General features: G+C 37.8%; 1 non-coding gene across 1 annotated transcript; it reads right to left on the reverse strand.

Annotated features, from left to right (window-relative positions):
* Positions 1 to 11,330: 11,330 nt before the first annotated feature.
* On the reverse strand, positions 11,331 to 11,404 carry TRNAT-AGU (transfer RNA threonine (anticodon AGU)). The gene has a single exon. It is a non-coding gene; the product is annotated as a tRNA-Thr (tRNA).
* Between the last annotated feature and the right edge of the window lie 966 nt (positions 11,405 to 12,370).

Raw genomic sequence — 12,370 nt, forward strand, 5'->3', positions numbered from 1 at the left:
TGACCAACTAAGACAAAGGACAAACAGGTGTGACACATTAGAAAGCCTGCTTAGAGAGTTAAGAAGCCCCAAACTGACATAAAGAAAGAATAGCACTGCTGGCATTCAAATTCAAGATTTTCTGTTTACTAAACAGGCTCTTTGACCAACTAAGATAAAGGACAAACAGGTGTGATACATTAGAAAGCCTGCTTAGAGAGTTAAGAAGCCCCAAACTGACATAAAGAAAGAATAGCACTGCTGGCATTCAAATTCAAGATTTTCTGTTTACTAAACAGGCTCTTTGACCAACTAAGGCAAAGGACATAAAGGTGAGATACATTGGATAAACGGATTAGAGATGCATAGAAAGGAGGCATTTCAAAACAAAATCAACTGGTTTTACATTGTCATGCTTGACGCCATCTTTCTTCCTTTATATCTCTTAGATAGAAGAGATTTTTAATCTCACAATTGTACTATCAGTCACAAGTGAAACACCTATTTTTAAGATAGGAAGCTTCTTTGTGAGGAGATGAAAACAAGGCACTGCTGAGAGTCGAACTCAGGATCTCCTGTTTACTAGACAGGCGCTTTAACCAACTAAGCAACAGCACCAGAAGATGGCATGCATTTGAAATCCAAGGAAGATTGAAGCACCAATCGAACATTCAACTGGTTAGCGCAGCAAAACAATATTGAGCTTGAGTTCCATTCCACGTAGAGCAGAAACATGGAATAAGATTTCAATCTCAGTCATAACACTTAAGAAGCCAAATAAATTTTGAAGAGCATTCATTTAAAAGACTGACAAATTTACAGAAGCTGTATCGAGGACAAAGGCTTTGAAGTTTTGCAATTGAATGAGCCATCTTTTAGCACAGCTGAAATTTGGGACTTGTTTTGCTTCCAAGTTATGACACAGAATAGACAGATTGAAGAAATGCCATGGCAAAACCAAAAGGAGGAAAAATTATGACTAATTGATATTAAAAAGCTCAGCACTCGTTCATTTCTGATAGAGTTTTCCCCAAGCTAACTTCAAACAGCAGGCACTGTAGTTGACGAGATAAGGCAACTCTGACAAAAGCCAACATACAATCTTCAGTGAAAAAACACTGACTGGTAAAAACCCTCTCAACATCTTCCCACCTAAACGCACAGGTGCTATGTAGACGAGGTGGCCGAGTGGTTAAGGCGATGGACTGCTAATCCATTGTCCTCTGCATGCATGGGTTCGAATCTCATCCTCGTCGGATTGAGCTGCTTCTTCTTTCGTGTTGAATGGTTTGGTTTTCATTTTTAACCCAAGCGGTGGACACTTCAAGCATGAAAGTTTACAATACTCCTGTACTGCTATCAAACTTTGCAGAGTCAGATCTGTAAATCTACTGGTTTTAATTTGTAAAGCTTAATGCCATCCTATATTCTGTAAAGAAAATTATATCCTCTAATTCTTTTTAAAGTGTTTCAACAGCAGAGAATTTTTTTTCTCAATTGCACTATATTAGGGCTGTGGGAAATTAATATTTGATGACAAACAAGAGTAAAAGTCCTCTTTTTGGGGTAAAAACCCACAAAATGAGATGAAGAATAGAAAGCACTGCTGACATTCAAAATCAAGATTTTCCATTTACTAAATAGGCTCTTTGACCAACTAAGCCAAAGGACAAACAGGTGCGAAACATTAAAAAGCCTGCTTAGAGAGTTAAACAGCCCTAAACTGAGATAAAGAAGGAAAAGGACTGCTGGCATTCAAATTCAAGATTTTCCATTTACTAAATAGGCTCTTTGACCAACTAAGACAAAGGACAATCAGGCGTGATACATTAGAAAGCCTGCTTAGAGAGTTAAACAGCCCTAAACTGAGATAAAGAAGGAAGAGGACTGCTGGCATTCAAATTCAAGATTTTCTGTTTACTAAATAGGCTCTTTGACCAACTAAGACAAAGGACAAACAGGTGTGATACATTAGAAAGCCTGCTTAGAGAGTTAAGAAGCCCCAAACTGACATAAAGAAAGAATAGCACTGCTGGCATTCAAATTCAAGATTTTCTGTTTACTAAACAGGCTCTTTGACCAACTAAGACAAAGGACAAACAGGTGTGGTACATTAGAAAGCCTGCTTAGACAGTTAAGAAGCCCCAAACTGACATAAAGAAAGAATAGCACTGCTGGCATTCAAATTCAAGATTTTCTGTTTACTAAACAGGCTCTTTGACCAACTAAGATAAAGGACAAACAGGTGTGATACATTAGAAAGCCTGCTTAGAGAGTTAAGAAGCCCCAAACTGACATAAAGAAAGAATAGCACTGCTGGCATTCAAATTCAAGATTTTCTGTTTACTAAACAGGTTGTTTGACCAACTAAGCCAAAGGACATAAAGGTGAGATACATTGGATAAACGGATTAGAGATGCATAGAAAGGAGGCATTTCAAAACAAAATCAACTGGTTTTACATTGTCATGCTTGACGCCATCTTTCTTCCTTTATATCTCTTAGATAGAAGAGATTTTTAATCTCACAATTGTACTATCAGTCACAAGTGAAACACATATTTTTAAGATAGGAAGCTTCTTTGTGAGGAGATGAAAACAAGGCACTGCTGAGAGTCGAACTCAGGATCTCCTGTTTACTAGACAGGCGCTTTAACCAACTAAGCCACAGCACCAGAAGATGGCATGCATTTGAAATCCAAGGAAGATTGAAGCACCAATCGAACATTCAACTGGTTAGCGCAGCAAAACAATATTGAGCTTGAGTTCCATTCCACGTAGAGCAGAAACATGGAATAAGATTTCAATCTCAGTCATAACACTTAAGAAGCCAAATAAATTTTGAAGAGCATTCATTTAAAAGACTGACAAATTTACAGAAGCTGTATCGAGGATAAAGGCTTTGAAGTTTTGCAATTGAATGAGCCATCTTTTAGCACAGCTGAAATTTGGGACTTGTTTTGCTTCCAAGTTATGACACAGAATAGACAGATTGAAGAAATGCCATGGCAAAACCAAAAGGAGGAAAAATTATGACTAATTGATATTAAAAACCTCAGCACTCGTTCATTTCTGATAGAGTTTTCCCCAAGCTAACTTCAAACAACAGGCACTGTAGTTGACGAGATAAGGCAACTCTGACAAAAGCCAACATACAATCTTCAGTGAAAAAACACTGACTGGTAAAAACCCTCTCAACATCTTCCCACCTAAACGCACGGGCACTATGTAGACGAGGTGGCCGAGTGGTAAAGGCGATGGACTGCTAATCCATTGTGCTCTGCATGCATGGGTTTGAATCCCAAACTCGTCGGATTAATCTGCTTCTTCTTTCGTGTTGAATGGTTTGGTTTTCATTTTTAACCCAAGCGGTGGACACTTCAAGCATGAAAGTTTACAATACTCCTGTGCTGCTATCAAACTTTGCAGAGTCAGATCTGTAAATCCACTGGTTTTAATTTGTAAAGCTTAATGCCATCCTATATTCTGTAAAGAAAATTATATCCTCTAATTCCTTTTAAAGTGTTTCAACAGCAGAGAATTTTATTTCTCAATTGCACTATATTAGGGCTGTGGGAAATTAATATTTGATGACAAACAAGAGTAAAAGTCCTCTTTTTGGGGTAAAAACCCACAAAATGAGATGAAGAATAGAAAGCACTGCTGACATTCAAAATCAAGATTTTCCATTTACTAAATAGGCTCTTTGACCAACTAAGCCAAAGGACAAACAGGTGCGAAACATTAAAAAGCCTGCTTAGAGAGTTAAACAGCCCTAAACTGAGATAAAGAAGGAAAAGGACTGCTGGCATTCAAATTCAAGATTTTCCATTTACTAAATAGGCTCTTTGACCAACTAAGACAAAGGACAATCAGGTGTGATACATTAGAAAGCCTGCTTAGAGAGTTAAACAGCCCTAAACTGAGATAAAGAAGGAAGAGGACTGCTGGCATTCAAATTCAAGATTTTCTGTTTACTAAACAGGCTCTTTGACCAACTAAGACAAACAGGTGTGATACATTAGAAAGCCTGCTTAGAGAGTTAAGAAGCCCCAAACTGACATAAAGAAAGAATAGCACTGCTGGCATTCAAATTCAAGATTTTCTGTTTACTAAACAGGCTCTTTGACCAACTAAGACAAAGGACAAACAGGTGTGATACATTAGAAAGCCTGCTTAGAGAGTTAAGAAGCCCCAAACTGACATAAAGAAAGAATAGCACTGCTGGCATTCAAATTCAAGATTTTCTGTTTACTAAACAGGCTCTTTGACCAACTAAGACAAAGGACAAACAGGTGTGATACATTAGAAAGCCTGCTTAGAGAGTTAAGAAGCCCCAAACTGACATAAAGAAAGAATAGCACTGCTGGCATTCAAATTCAAGATTTTCTGTTTACTAAACAGGCTCTTTGACCAACTAAGCCAAAGGACATAAAGGTGAGATACATTGGATAAACGGATTAGAGATGCATAGAAAGGAGGCATTTCAAAACAAAATCAACTGGTTTTACATTGTCATGCTTGACGCCAGCTTTCTTCCTTTATATCTCTTAGATAGAAGAGATTTTTAATCTCACAATTGCACTATCAGTCGCAAGTGAAACACCTATTTTTAAGATAGGAAGCTTCTTTGTGAGGAGATGAAAACAAGGCACTGCTGAGATTCAAACTCAGGATCTCCTGTTTACTAGACAGGCGCTTTAACGAACTAAGCCACAGCACCAGAAGATGGCATGCATTTGAAATCCAAGGAATATTGAAGAACCAATCGAACATTCAACTGGTTAGCGCAGCAAAACAATATTGAGCTTGAGTTCCATTCCACGTAGAGCAGAAACATGGAATAAGATTTCAATCTCAGTCATAACACTTAAGAAGCCAAGTAAATTTTGAAGAGCATTCATTTAAAAGACTGACAAATTTACAGAAGCTGTATCGAGGATAAAGGCTTTGAAGTTTTGCAATTGAATGAGCCATCTTTTAGCACAGCTGAAATTTGGGACTTGTTTTGCTTCCAAGTTATGACACAGAATAGACAGATTGAAGAAATGCCATGGCAAAACCAAAAGGAGGAAAAATTATGACTAATTGATATTAAAAACCTCAGCACTGGTTCATTTCTGATAGAGTTTTCCCCAAGCTAACTTCAAACAACAGGCACTGTAGTTGATGAGATAAGGCAACTCTGAAAAAAGCCAACATACAATCTTCAGTGAAAAAACACTGACTGGTAAAAACCCTCTCAACATCTTCCCACCTAAACGCACGGGCACTAAGTAGACGAGGTGGCCGAGTGGTAAAGGCGATGGACTGCTAATCCATTGTTCTCTGCATGCATGGGTTTGAATCCCAAACTCGTCGGATTAATCTGCTTCTTCTTTCGTGTTGAATGGTTTGGTTTTCATTTTTAACCCAAGCGGTGGACACTTCAAGCATGAAAGTTTACAATACTCCTGTGCTGCTATCAAACTTTGCAGAGTCAGATCTGTAAATCCACTGGTTTTAATTTGTAAAGCTTGATGCCATCCTATATTCTGTAAAGAAAATTATATCCTCTAATTCCTTTTAAAGTGTTTCAACAGCAGAGAATTTTATTTCTCAATTGCACTATATTAGGGCTGTGGGAAATTAATATTTGATGACAAACAAGAGTAAAAGTCCTCTTTTTGGGGTAAAAACCCACAAAATGAGATGAAGAATAGAAAGCACTGCTGACATTCAAAATCAAGATTTTCCATTTACTAAATAGGCTCTTTGACCAACTAAGCCAAAGGACAAACAGGTGTGATACATTAGAAAGCCTGCTTAGAGAGTTAAACAGCCCTAAACTGAGATAAAGAAGGAAAAGGATTCAAGATTTTCCATTTACTAAATAGGCTCTTTGACCAACTAAGACAAAGGACAATCAGGTGTGATACATTAGAAAGCCTGCTTAGAGAGTTAAACAGCCCTAAACTGAGATAAAGAAGGAAGAGGACTGCTGGCATTCAAATTCAAGATTTTCTGTTTACTAAACAGGCTCTTTGACCAACTAAGACAAACAGGTGTGATACATTAGAAAGCCTGCTTAGAGAGTTAAGAAGCCCCAAACTGACATAAAGAAAGAATAGCACTGCTGGCATTCAAATTCAAGATTTTCTGTTTACTAAACAGGCTCTTTGACCAACTAAGACAAAGGACAAACAGGTGTGATACATTAGAAAGCCTGCTTAGAGAGTTAAGAAGCCCCAAACTGACATAAAGAAAGAATAGCACTGCTGGCATTCAAATTCAAGATTTTCTGTTTACTAAACAGGCTCTTTGACCAACTAAGACAAAGGACAAACAGGTGTGATACATTAGAAAGCCTGCTTAGAGAGTTAAGAAGCCCCAAACTGACATAAAGAAAGAATAGCACTGCTGGCATTCAAATTCAAGATTTTCTGTTTACTAAACAGGCTCTTTGACCAACTAAGACAAAGGACAAACAGGTGTGATACATTAGAAAGCCTGCTTAGAGAGTTAAGAAGCCCCAAACTGACATAAAGAAAGAATAGCACTGCTGGCATTCAAATTCAAGATTTTCTGTTTACTAAACAGGCTCTTTGACCAACTAAGACAAAGGACAAACAGGTGTGATACATTAGAAAGCCTGCTTAGAGAGTTAAGAAGCCCCAAACTGACATAAAGAAAGAATAGCACTGCTGGCATTCAAATTCAAGATTTTCTGTTTACTAAACAGGCTCTTTGACCAACTAAGACAAAGGACAAACAGGTGTGATACATTAGAAAGCCTGCTTAGAGAGTTAAGAAGCCCCAAACTGACATAAAGAAAGAATAGCACTGCTGGCATTCAAATTCAAGATTTTCTGTTTACTAAACAGGCTCTTTGACCAACTAAGACAAAGGACAAACAGGTGTGATACATTAGAAAGCCTGCTTAGAGAGTTAAGAAGCCCCAAACTGACATAAAGAAAGAATAGCACTGCTGGCATTCAAATTCAAGATTTTCTGTTTACTAAACAGGCTCTTTGACCAACTAAGCCAAAGGACATAAAGGTGAGATACATTGGATAAACGGATTAGAGATGCATAGAAAGGAGGCATTTCAAAACAAAATCAACTGGTTTTACATTGTCATGCTTGACGCCAGCTTTCTTCCTTTATATCTCTTAGATAGAAGAGATTTTTAATCTCACAATTGCACTATCAGTTGCAAGTGAAACACCTATTTTTAAGATAGGAAGCTTCTTTGTGAGGAGATGAAAACAAGGCACTGCTGAGATTCAAACTCAGGATCTCCTGTTTACTAGACAGACGCTTTAACCAACTAAGCCACAGCACCAGAAGATGGCATGCATTTGAAATCCAAGGAAGATTGAAGAACCAATCGAACATTCAACTGGTTAGCGCAGCAAAACAATATTGAGCTTGAGTTCCATTCCACGTAGAGCAGAAACATGGAATAAGATTTCAATCTCAGTCATAACACTTAAGAAGCCAAGTAAATTTTGAAGAGCATTCATTTAAAAGACTGACAAATTTACAGAAGCTGTATCGAGGATAAAGGCTTTGAAGTTTTGCAATTGAATGAGCCATCTTTTAGCACAGCTGAAATTTGGGACTTGTTTTGCTTCCAAGTTATGACACAGAATAGACAGATTGAAGAAATGCCATGGCAAAACCAAAAGGAGGAAAAATTATGACTAATTGATATTAAAAAGCTCAGCACTCGTTCATTTCTGATAGAGTTTTCCCCAAGCTAACTTCAAACAGCAGGCACTGTAGTTGACGAGATAAGGCAACTCTGACAAAAGCCAACATACAATCTTCAGTGAAAAAACACTGACTGGTAAAAACCCTCTCAACATCTTCCCACCTAAACGCACAGGTGCTATGTAGACGAGGTGGCCGAGTGGTTAAGGCGATGGACTGCTAATCCATTGTCCTCTGCATGCATGGGTTCGAATCTCATCCTCGTCGGATTGAGCTGCTTCTTCTTTCGTGTTGAATGGTTTGGTTTTCATTTTTAACCCAAGCGGTGGACACTTCAAGCATGAAAGTTTACAATACTCCTGTACTGCTATCAAACTTTGCAGAGTCAGATCTGTAAATCTACTGGTTTTAATTTGTAAAGCTTAATGCCATCCTATATTCTGTAAAGAAAATTATATCCTCTAATTCTTTTTAAAGTGTTTCAACAGCAGAGAATTTTTTTTCTCAATTGCACTATATTAGGGCTGTGGGAAATTAATATTTGATGACAAACAAGAGTAAAAGTCCTCTTTTTGGGGTAAAAACCCACAAAATGAGATGAAGAATAGAAAGCACTGCTGACATTCAAAATCAAGATTTTCCATTTACTAAATAGGCTCTTTGACCAACTAAGCCAAAGGACAAACAGGTGCGAAACATTAAAAAGCCTGCTTAGAGAGTTAAACAGCCCTAAACTGAGATAAAGAAGGAAAAGGACTGCTGGCATTCAAATTCAAGATTTTCCATTTACTAAATAGGCTCTTTGACCAACTAAGACAAAGGACAATCAGGTGTGATACATTAGAAAGCCTGCTTAGAGAGTTAAACAGCCCTAAACTGAGATAAAGAAGGAAGAGGACTGCTGGCATTCAAATTCAAGATTTTCTGTTTACTAAATAGGCTCTTTGACCAACTAAGACAAAGGACAAACAGGTGTGATACATTAGAAAGCCTGCTTAGAGAGTTAAGAAGCCCCAAACTGACATAAAGAAAGAATAGCACTGCTGGCATTCAAATTCAAGATTTTCTGTTTACTAAACAGGCTCTTTGACCAACTAAGACAAAGGACAAACAGGTGTGGTACATTAGAAAGCCTGCTTAGACAGTTAAGAAGCCCCAAACTGACATAAAGAAAGAATAGCACTGCTGGCATTCAAATTCAAGATTTTCTGTTTACTAAACAGGCTCTTTGACCAACTAAGATAAAGGACAAACAGGTGTGATACATTAGAAAGCCTGCTTAGAGAGTTAAGAAGCCCCAAACTGACATAAAGAAAGAATAGCACTGCTGGCATTCAAATTCAAGATTTTCTGTTTACTAAACAGGTTCTTTGACCAACTAAGCCAAAGGACATAAAGGTGAGATACATTGGATAAACGGATTAGAGATGCATAGAAAGGAGGCATTTCAAAACAAAATCAACTGGTTTTACATTTTCATGCTTGACGCCATCTTTCTTCCTTTATATCTCTTAGATAGAAGAGATTTTTAATCTCACAATTGTACTATCAGTCACAAGTGAAACACCTATTTTTAAGATAGGAAGCTTCTTTGTGAGGAGATGAAAACAAGGCACTGCTGAGAGTCAAACTCAGGATCTCCTGTTTACTAGACAGGCGCTTTAACCAACTAAGCCACAGCACCAGAAGATGGCATGCATTTGAAATCCAAGGAAGATTGAAGCACCAATCGAACATTCAACTGGTTAGCGCAGCAAAACAATATTGAGCTTGAGTTCCATTCCACGTAGAGCAGAAACATGGAATAAGATTTCAATCTCAGTCATAACACTTAAGAAGCCAAATAAATTTTGAAGAGCATTCATTTAAAAGACTGACAAATTTACAGAAGCTGTATCGAGGATAAAGGCTTTGAAGTTTTGCAATTGAATGAGCCATCTTTTAGCACAGCTGAAATTTGGGACTTGTTTTGCTTCCAAGTTATGACACAGAATAGACAGATTGAAGAAATGCCATGGCAAAACCAAAAGGAGGAAAAATTATGACTAATTGATATTAAAAACCTCAGCACTCGTTCATTTCTGATAGAGTTTTCCCCAAGCTAACTTCAAACAACAGGCACTGTAGTTGACGAGATAAGGCAACTCTGACAAAAGCCAACATACAATCTTCAGTGAAAAAACACTGACTGGTAAAAACCCTCTCAACATCTTCCCACCTAAACGCACGGGCACTATGTAGACGAGGTGGCCGAGTGGTAAAGGCGATGGACTGCTAATCCATTGTGCTCTGCATGCATGGGTTTGAATCCCAAACTCGTCGGATTAATCTGCTTCTTCTTTCGTGTTGAATGGTTTGGTTTTCATTTTTAACCCAAGCGGTGGACACTTCAAGCATGAAAGTTTACAATACTCCTGTGCTGCTATCAAACTTTGCAGAGTCAGATCTGTAAATCCACTGGTTTTAATTTGTAAAGCTTAATGCCATCCTATATTCTGTAAAGAAAATTATATCCTCTAATTCCTTTTAAAGTGTTTCAACAGCAGAGAATTTTATTTCTCAATTGCACTATATTAGGGCTGTGGGAAATTAATATTTGATGACAAACAAGAGTAAAAGTCCTCTTTTTGGGGTAAAAACCCACAAAATGAGATGAAGAATAGAAAGCACTGCTGACATTCAAAATCAAGATTTTCCATTTACTAAATAGGCTCTTTGACCAACTAAGCCAAAGGACAAACAGGTGCGAAACATTAAAAAGCCTGCTTAGAGAGTTAAACAGCCCTAAACTGAGATAAAGAAGGAAAAGGACTGCTGGCATTCAAATTCAAGATTTTCCATTTACTAAATAGGCTCTTTGACCAACTAAGACAAAGGACAATCAGGTGTGATACATTAGAAAGCCTGCTTAGAGAGTTAAACAGCCCTAAACTGAGATAAAGAAGGAAGAGGACTGCTGGCATTCAAATTCAAGATTTTCTGTTTACTAAACAGGCTCTTTGACCAACTAAGACAAACAGGTGTGATACATTAGAAAGCCTGCTTAGAGAGTTAAGAAGCCCCAAACTGACATAAAGAAAGAATAGCACTGCTGGCATTCAAATTCAAGATTTTCTGTTTACTAAACAGGCTCTTTGACCAACTAAGACAAAGGACAAACAGGTGTGATACATTAGAAAGCCTGCTTAGAGAGTTAAGAAGCCCCAAACTGACATAAAGAAAGAATAGCACTGCTGGCATTCAAATTCAAGATTTTCTGTTTACTAAACAGGCTCTTTGACCAACTAAGACAAAGGACAAACAGGTGTGATACATTAGAAAGCCTGCTTAGAGAGTTAAGAAGCCCCAAACTGACATAAAGAAAGAATAGCACTGCTGGCATTCAAATTCAAGATTTTCTGTTTACTAAACAGGCTCTTTGACCAACTAAGCCAAAGGACATAAAGGTGAGATACATTGGATAAACGGATTAGAGATGCATAGAAAGGAGGCATTTCAAAACAAAATCAACTGGTTTTACATTGTCATGCTTGACGCCAGCTTTCTTCCTTTATATCTCTTAGATAGAAGAGATTTTTAATCTCACAATTGCACTATCAGTCGCAAGTGAAACACCTATTTTTAAGATAGGAAGCTTCTTTGTGAGGAGATGAAAACAAGGCACTGCTGAGATTCGAACTCAGGATCTCCTGTTTACTAGACAGGCGCTTTAACCAACTAAGCCACAGCACCAGAAGATGGCATGCATTTGAAATCCAAGGAAGATTGAAGAACCAATCGAACATTCAACTGGTTAGCGCAGCAAAACAATATTGAGCTTGAGTTCCATTCCACGTAGAGCAGAAACATGGAATAAGATTTCAATCTCAGTCATAACACTTAAGAAGCCAAGTAAATTTTGAAGAGCATTCATTTAAAAGACTGACAAATTTACAGAAGCTGTATCGAGGATAAAGGCTTTGAAGTTTTGCAATTGAATGAGCCATCTTTTAGCACAGCTGAAATTTGCGACTTGTTTTGCTTCCAAGTTATGACACAGAATAGACAGATTGAAGAAATGCCATGGCAAAACCAAAAGGAGGAAAAATTATGACTAATTGATATTAAAAACCTCAGCACTGGTTCATTTCTGATAGAGTTTTCCCCAAGCTAACTTCAAACAACAGGCACTGTAGTTGATGAGATAAGGCAACTCTGAAAAAAGCCAACATACAATCTTCAGTGAAAAAACACTGACTGGTAAAAACCCTCTCAACATCTTCCCACCTAAACGCACGGGCACTAAGTAGACGAGGTGGCCGAGTGGTAAAGGCGATGGACTGCTAATCCATTGTGCTCTGCATGCATGGGTTTGAATCCCAAACTCGTCGGATTAATCTGCTTCTTCTTTCGTGTTGAATGGTTTGGTTTTCATTTTTAACCCAAGCGGTGGACACTTCAAGCATGAAAGTTTACAATACTCCTGTGCTGCTATCAAACTTTGCAGAGTCAGATCTGTAAATCCACTGGTTTTAATTTGTAAAGCTTGATGCCATCCTATATTCTGTAAAGAAAATTATATCCTCTAATTCCTTTTAAAGTGTTTCAACAGCAGAGAATTTTATTTCTCAATTGCACTATATTAGGGCTGTGGGAAATTAATATTTGATGACAAACAAGAGTAAAAGTCCTCTTTTTGGGGTAAAAACCCACAAAATG

The sequence above is a fragment of the Dendrobates tinctorius genome, unplaced genomic scaffold (genome assembly GCF_039654945.1).
Source record: "Dendrobates tinctorius isolate UK_male_01 unplaced genomic scaffold, ASM3965494v1 ptg000254l, whole genome shotgun sequence".
In the NCBI taxonomy this organism is placed as follows: domain Eukaryota; kingdom Metazoa; phylum Chordata; class Amphibia; order Anura; family Dendrobatidae; genus Dendrobates; species Dendrobates tinctorius.